Source organism: Petromyzon marinus, unplaced genomic scaffold, assembly GCF_048934315.1.
Source record: "Petromyzon marinus isolate PM22_M1 ecotype Great Lakes invasive population unplaced genomic scaffold, UKy_Petmar_22M1.pri1.0 PM_G_Scaffold_25, whole genome shotgun sequence".
Lineage (NCBI taxonomy): Eukaryota > Metazoa > Chordata > Hyperoartia > Petromyzontiformes > Petromyzontidae > Petromyzon > Petromyzon marinus.
The window spans coordinates 359,189-367,366 of record NW_027422817.1 but is presented as its reverse complement, the minus strand read 5'-3'; the positions used below and the strand labels follow the sequence as shown (position 1 = coordinate 367,366).

The 8,178-nt window shown below is 46.7% G+C and overlaps 1 long non-coding RNA gene across 3 annotated transcripts; it reads right to left on the bottom strand.

The window, feature by feature from the left end:
• Positions 1-3,367: 3,367 nt before the first annotated feature.
• LOC142913384 (uncharacterized) lies at positions 3,368-8,178 on the bottom strand. 3 transcript variants are annotated; one of them, XR_012934643.1, is made up of 6 exons: positions 7,954-8,178; positions 7,533-7,579; positions 5,607-5,746; positions 5,386-5,463; positions 4,908-5,000; positions 3,368-3,878 (listed from the first exon to the last, which is right to left on the bottom strand). It is a non-coding gene; the product is annotated as an uncharacterized LOC142913384 (long non-coding RNA). The 3 variants fall into 3 exon arrangements; XR_012934642.1 differs by lacking the exon at positions 3,368-3,878 and adding an exon at positions 3,886-4,227; XR_012934644.1 differs by lacking the exons at positions 3,368-3,878; positions 7,533-7,579 and adding an exon at positions 3,886-4,227.

Here is an 8,178-nt window from a genome sequence, read left to right as displayed (position 1 = left end):
TCCTGACCCGAACCTTAATAACAATACGATTGATTAAAACATTATAGCAATGCATTGATTAAAATTACATATTTACAGTGGCGGTAAATATTCAACATGCAAAAATAATGTGCGGTGCTTCGAAAAGTATTGTATTTGCATCTTCTGGCATAATTATGAAGACAACCTAGACTGGATCAGCCCATCATCTGTCGGGGGTAGATACAATGAGTAACACACTGTGGAGAAGTCAACAGTGGGGTTACTTGCCCCCGCCATAGTAACGTCGAATTTCCACCACGTGGCTCAGAGCTCTTAAACTGGAGATGAGCACCGTCTAAATGCTCACTTTGGAAATTTTTTATTTTCGAGATCAGAACGCATCAGTACAAATACAATATTACAGTAGAGCTCACATTACAGCAGTACACAGACAAGTCACAATCATTCATTATTATTATTTTATCCAGGCGAGATTACAGGATTTAATCCATGCAACCTATCTTGGCCACGGATCAGTAACTAAGGGATGGGGAACCTTACGATTTCGGCTGATTGTTGATCCTTCTACAACAGCCTTGTGCCATTGTGATGTTTTTTTTAATGTAAAGGCATTTATAATGTTTTTTAACTATATATTTTTAAAAGTAATGTCCGTTTGTATTGACCCTGCAACCACATCCTTCCGATTAATTATTAGACGGTTGGCTATTTTATCATTCGTTATTTACGATAATTAACTTTACTTCTGAACAATCACTTTGCTGTCTCCTGTAAATCGTTCATTGAATGTTTTTGATCTTTTTATTCTGAATCTGTTCGTGTAAAATCGATGTTTTCATTTCATTAAAAAATTTGAGCGATGCATCAATGCGTTTGTTCTTGTCAATGTCCCCGTGTCTAATCGGCACCAGTGATTCTGTCAAATTCGCTTCAGTACGATGGACCCACAAATCAATTTTGGTTACAGCCTGCTTTGTCGAGTCTTAGAAGATGTGCAGTTTGTGGATTAACGCTCCACGATTAATTGACGATGTACAGTGGAATGATGTATGAAGAAATATTTCATACTGTAGGAATTGCAGGTTTAACTTCACAGACTGTACCCAGTCTTTGGGGGGTAGGGGAGGGCAAATGTCTTTCCTTGTTATAGTAATAGGTTTTACCCTTTTAACTGGCACAAAAACTGACACCTTTATTCAAGGCATCATGTTTGCAATAACCACAACATAAGCAGTCAAAATGCAAACAAAAGCGACAACTCTCATAAAAATATGCACTGTCCTTGAATTTGATTGGGTAAAACCTATTACTATATCTTGTTACTGACAAAGGAGGTCTCATAATGTAAATCTTTCCTTCTTGTTAAACTCCAACCCTCACTGCGACCCTATTGAAGCAACGCTGGGTGGCACCCTATTCCCATTGTAGATCCTGAACTCGTGCTGTGCAGATTGGTCCTGATGTCTTGTGACTCCCAAAATTAATTGACCCCGAACATATTTGCATATTAAATGTTGCGTTTTAAATAAAGCCTCCTATTACAATATTAAGCTTTAGAGGAGACATGAGACATTTGGACCACCCTGTATCTGTAGCCTGGAATTCCACGTTGCTGATGGTGGCCAGTTTACATTTTTTGGCTTCTCACAAAGTGATGCTCAATATACACAATAAGTATGAAAATAATGGAAGATAAAAACATCTCACATTCTGAAGGATTTCAGCTCAAAGTTCAGCTTTAAATGTGACCTGTTTTGTTGCCAGAAAAAAAATGGGAAAACCTATTTTCATATCAATCAGCCAATGAACTGTCATTACACTGAATTTGTATCTGAGATGTAGACAGGGTTCTCATAATAAATTGATGGTGGATAAAACCAGCAAGTGGCAAATTCTGCAACAGGTTACTTTATACATTTCTATAGATCTCGGAATGAAATGTGCGTGTGTGTTGCGGTTTTTTCTGTTTAATTTTTGTTTAAAAAAATTGTTACTTATTAACTTTGTACCCAGTGGTGTTGACAAGAATCAATTATCAAAGTTAATGACACACCCACAAATGAAAAGACGGCTGATAAGTTAAAGAGCCAAGCTCCATTGGAAGTGGACAGTGACCAGTCATTTTATTGTCGAGATACGTTACACAAGTGCGTTACTTGGCGGGCTGCAGGCCAACAGTAGCCGTTCAAGATGAGATCAGATTGCTTCATTGATGTTTTGTTCATCATTAGACCTCCTTTGCCAGTACCAAAATATAATAATAGGGTTTTTCCTCTTTTTTTCTGGCAACAAAACTGAAGCCTTTTTAGCAAGGATTCATGTCTGCATTAACCACAATACCTGCAGTCAAAATGCAAACGAAAAAACATACTATGATAATAAATATGTGGCATTGAAGCCTCGACCCAATTGGTGCTCGACCAGATGACGCCAAAAGGCTCAAAAGAAAGCCGTCCCTTGGTGTGGACCAATCAGTTTCAAGGACAATGCATCATCATATATTATCATAGTATGTTTTATTTTTGCATTTTGACTGCAGGTATTGTGGTTAATGCAGTAGACATAAATCCTTGTTCTATGGGAGCCTTTAACATTGAAGTCTATGGGAGCCTTTAGCATTGAAGTCTATGGGAGCCTTTAACATTGAAGTCTATGGGAGCCTTTAATATTGAGGTCTATGGGAGCCTTTAACATTGAAGTCTATGGGAGCCTTTAACAGTGAAGTCTATGGGAGCCTTTAACATTGAAGTCTATGGGTGCCTTTAACATTGAAGTCTGTGGGAGCCTTTAACATTGAAGTCTGTGGGAGCCTTTAACATTGAAGTCTATGGGAGCCTTTAACATTGAAGTCTATGGAAGCCTGTAACATTGACGTCTATGGGAACTTTTAACATTGAAGTCTATGGGAGCCTTTAATATTGAAGTCTATTTGAGCCTGTAACATTGAAGTCTGTGGGAGCCTTTAACATTAAAGTCTATGGGAGCCTTTAACATTGAAGTCTGTGGGAGCCTTTAACATTGAAGTCTATGGGAGCCTTTAACATTGAAGTCTATGGGAGCCTTTAACATTGAAGTCTATGGGAGCCTTTAACACTGAAGTCTATGGGAGCCTTTAACATTGAAGTCTATGGGAGCCTTTAACATTGAAGTCTATGGGAGCCTTTAACATTGAAGTCTATGGGAGCCTTTAACATTGAAGTCTATGGGAGCCTTTAACATTGAAGTCTATTGGAGTCTTTAACATTGAAGTCTATGGGAGTCTTCAACATTGAAGTCTATGGGAGCCTTTAATATTGAAGACTATGGGAGCCTTTAACATTGAAGTCTATGGGAGCCTTTAACATTGAAGTCTATGGGAGCCTTTGACATTGAAGTCTATGGGAGCCTTTAACATTGAAGTCTATGGGAGTGTTCTATGTTGAACTTCTTTCGCTCCGTACGTGGCCAGCCATGCAAACCCACTGGCGGCATTCACAAAACAGACCCAGCACCCGTACCTCTGATTAGCACGGTTGGCCACGTAGGGTGCGAAAGAAGTTCAGGGCACGTACAGCCCTCGCGACAGGGAGCTTCGAGGCGCGTCGTCAGGGCCGTCGTTTGCGACATGGCTGGATAGCTTCTGAAAAACAGCTGCACGGCTCGGTGGGCATCAGGCGGTGAAATAAACAAAAAGAGTCTCCAGCGAGCGGAGAGCGAGAGGAGAGGCGGAGAGGGACGGACGCTCAGGCGCGGCGTTCGGTCTCACCACAGGATGGTGGCGGGCGGCCACACCAACACCGAGCACTCCATGTACACCGCCTCTCCCTCTCTCGCTCTGTACATCCTGTCTGGCTCCGACAGCATCTGCGGGGCGCTGGCTGTGTGAGGCTGTCGTCGGGGGGCTGCCGCGTCCCCCCCTACGAGTCGTGGAGGGGGGGGGGTCATAGAAGGCGATTCGCACAAAGTGGGTTTTTTAAAAATATAAAAAAATCGATTTTCAGAACCCTCTCTCTCTCCCTCTCGCCTGCAAGGTTCTGCGGCTCGGAGTGGTTGTTTCTCGCGTTGGCCTCTCGTCACCGTGGCGGTCGCGTGGATTTCTCCCTCCGGGTCCTTCCGGGCGTCTCTCCCCCCGCGCCGCACTCAGAATCGACGTCGCGCGTTTCAAAGCGTTTGGGCCGCAAAACAAAAAAATGTCCGCGCCCGCTGACGACGGCGACGGCCCGGTCGCCGGTGAAAAAGCGCCACGTAGCTCGGTGGGGCCCTTACCTGCCGGTCAAACACAAAAACAAAGTTTTTCGCAGTTTTAGTTTTCCTAACGAGGGGACGCCGGCCCGGCCCCCGGGGGTCGACGTGGGGGGGGTCACGCTGGGGTCGCGGGTCGTGAGCGACAACTCCGTTGTTGTCCGCCCGGCGGTGGGAGTGAGCTCACCGCGGTGCTTCCCGTCTAGGCGGGTGGCACGTGGTGGGGTGAAGTGTGGGACACTTCAAGAGGTTTGGCTGGCGTGGCGGAGGAGTGGGGTCCAACGTGCCCTGCCTAGAGGGGAGCTCCCTACAGCGCTCTGTGCAGTGAAGGACCTCCTCCTTATCCTCCTCCCCCTCCTCCTCCTCGTCCTCCTCATCCTCCTCCTCATCCTCCCCCTCATCCTCCTCCCCCTCCTCCTCCTCCTCCCCCTCCTCCCCCTCCTCCTCATCCTCCTCCCCCTCCTCCCCCTCCTCCTCATCCTCCTCCTCCTCATCCTCCTCCCCCTCCTCCTCCTCATCCTCCTCCCCCTCCTCCTCCTCCCCTTCCTCCTCCCCCTCCTCATCCTCCTCCCTCCTCCTCCTATTCCTCCTTCCGCCAACAGGGGCACGAGCAAGTACTTGCAGTGCTGCACCTTAACAAACTGCGTACTCAACTGGGCCCTGTACATGTGTATGTGTGTGTGTGTGATGTCGCAACCGTGCACCTTTCCGTCGTGTGTCCGGAGGTTGCTGCTTTGCTGCATACACCTGATGTGAGCTTCTTTGGTACCGTACGTGGCCAGAGATGATAACCGCAGCTGTGGGCGAAAATACAGCAGAGTGTTAGTAGGGTCTCTGTGTGAGTAGTGTGTGGGTCTCTGTGTGAGTAGTGTGTGGGTCTCTGTGTGAGTAGTGTGTGTGTCTCTCTGTGAGTAGTGTGTGGGTCTCTGTGTGAGTAGTGTGTGGGTCTCTGTGTGAGTAGTGTGTGTGTCTCTCTGTGAGTAGTGTGTGGGTCTCTGTGTGAGTAGTCTGTGGGTCTCTGTGTGAGTAGTGTGTGGGTCTCTGTGTGAGTAGTCTGTGGGTCTCTGTGTGTGAGTAGTGTGTGGGTCTCTGAGTGAGTAGTGTGTGGGTCTCTGTGTGAGAAGTCTGTGGGTCTCTGTGTGTGAGTAGTGTGTGTAGTGTGTGTGTCACACAGATACCTACAAGTGTTTCGAGTACTCGGCCCCGCTTGAACGTCGAAGTGCTTCGTTGAAGCCATCATTTGCAAGAGCCGGAGCGCTTCTGAAAAAAAAAAGCGCCACGAAGCTCAGTGGGCATTGCCTGGTGAAGTCAAAAGAGTCGAGTTTAGTCGATGGCCTTTAGTGGGAGTAGCGTTGAGAGGGGGCATCGTCTCAAGTGTGGTAGCGGCGCTGTTTGCTACTCACGGTCAAGGGGCAGGGCGAAGGGGTTGTGACGACGGTCGCCCAGCACAACGACCAGCAAGGCCACTAAACGGGTGGTGGTGGAGAAAGTCTCCATTGGGGGGAGGTGGCAGATGGTCGGCCTGGCGGCTTCCTTCACTTGGCTAGGAGGGGTGAAGGGGAGGGAGTAGGAGGAGCAGTGGGAATGATATTTATTTAGACTGCAAGAGGAGGAATCCAAAGCGCTACGAAGCTCTTTTTGTCACAGATGTCCAGCTGTGGCACTGGGTCAGAACATGACAACAAACACAAAACAAAAACACGGCGTGAGTGCAGAGTTACAGGAAGAGTAAAACAAATCACTTTAAAAATATATATACTAATAAAACTAACCAATGTTTAATGTTGCCACGGGAAGCACACCACCGTGCTACATAGCTCTTTTTTAAGAAGAGACCTTGGCCCATAAATGGTGGGCTGATATCAAGTGGACATTCAGGGCAAAATACTCTAAACGCGTGGCGTTTCGGAATGCGGAGGGGGAAAAACCGGAGGACTCTGGGAGAAAAATCCACGCGGCCGCGGGGAGCGAGAAACGTCAACCCCAAAGAAAGAGCAGGGAGTGTCAGGGTCGGTATCAAACCCCACGACCTCCTGTACACCAGGTGACAACCATGCCGGGTTAAAGACCTCCTCCTTCACAAGGGACAATTGGATGCATGCCTAAGGCTCCCTCACTGATGGACACGTTCCTCCTGTGTTGAGCAAAATGTTTAGGTTCTCATCGTTTCGCAGAGGCTGCATTTTTTGCCACCGCAGAAAACGAACGTTGGGGGAAACGCCTCCTCGCATCGGACTCTTTCTTTTTTTTTTGCTAAAGTCACGTAGGTAAAAAAAATATCTATAAAATAAATAAATGAAAAAAACAACTCAATTAAAATCACGTTTCGGAGGCAGCAGCACAAGCTTCCGTCTTGAGGTGGAAACCGTCACGGCAAAATTGCTGCATCAGGTGAAGAGAACTCTAAGACACCCGAGATTGTATACAGGTTAAGGGGGGGGGGAGAGACAAGAAGGGCCGTGGGGGGGGGCTAAGTTAAGCCACCTTCTGTTATGCTGCAGGGGGTTGGGGACGGAGAGATGGCCGTGTGCAGGTTGAAGAGCGTTACACACGTGAACCAGAGGCAGAAGGCAGTAGTTAAGCTGACAAACTGGTTGCCTTGCGGAGCATACTGCTGTAAACTATAAGGCTGCTAAAGTTTAACTTGGGTTTAACTTTATTTTTTTTACCAGCGCGACTTTACCGAAAAAAAGCTAAAGACTATGAATCCTTGCACATCACGAAAGCTTCAAATCTAGCGCCTCACATCGTGTTAGTTTGGCACCGATGTTCGTGCTGATGTTTTAAACTAGATCAATAAAACAACATTGATTACAGCCCCAGCTCAGGTTATTTTCCCATCAATGAAACAGCCCCTGGAGTGAGAGCACCTTCCAGGATATAAACCAACACTGCCGCACGTCTGTCCAAGAGCTGTGTAAAAAAACAATTGAGTTGAAAAAAATGTCAAGCCGACAGGGAAAGGGGCTCCTGGCAAGTGTGACCACCAGCCAGGTCGATGTATTGGTAATGAGAATGTGCAATTGTTTTTGTCCTTGGAAACACGAACTATGAATAAAACGAGATATTCTTAGCTCTTTCGGTAAAGTCACGTTGAAGGGAAACAATAAAATAATAAAATATATATAAAACAATAAAATTTCTCACGACGTTTCGACCATAACACAAACGGTTGTCATCAGGTCGAAACGTCGTGAGAATTTTAATTATTTTATATATATTTTATTATTTTATTGTTTCCCTTCAACGTGACTTTACCGAAAGAGCTAAGAATATGAATTATTGCAGTCACGAAAGCTTCAAATCAAAATTTAAAACGAGATACTCACAGAGTTTACGCTTCTGAATGTGCCCTTGTTCAAGCGGTTCACTCGGCCTAAGAGGCAGACGCACGGTAAATTATTGGGCGGCACTTTGTAAGCTGCTAAGGTAGACAAAGTGAGCTTGAACACGACGCGCTCGAGTGAAGTCTTTGAGCGACGCATCACCACGTTGACACGCGTGCATCGCAAACAATTAAAGTTTAAAACACGCAGCAAAGATTCGTTACAAAAAGCCGAGCGGCAGCCTTCACGCATCCTTTGGAAGCTTGCTAACCCACAACATAACCTAGAGACCATCTTCCAGGTCTCCATGGAGACCATCGCATGACAGCGGCATCTGTAGCCGGCCAAAGTGCCGCCTCGGCCGGCTGGGCAATCTAGCCGAGACCGGTGACACTCCCGGAATAGGCCTCAACGCGGCACTCACCAGCGCAACGCTGCGTAGGTGCTGGGGAGGGGGTCTTGAGCTATATCCTCCTTCGTGGTGAGGTTACAAACAAAACAATGTCCTCGTGTGGTCGTGGTGGAGGAGGAGATTCGACGTTCCGTGCCTCGAATCACGGGCAGGCGACTCGGCGGGGCTGTTATCACGTGAGGCCTTAGCAGGGCGCTTTTATAAATCGTAGTGTGGATAGGCGAACACGCAGTGCGA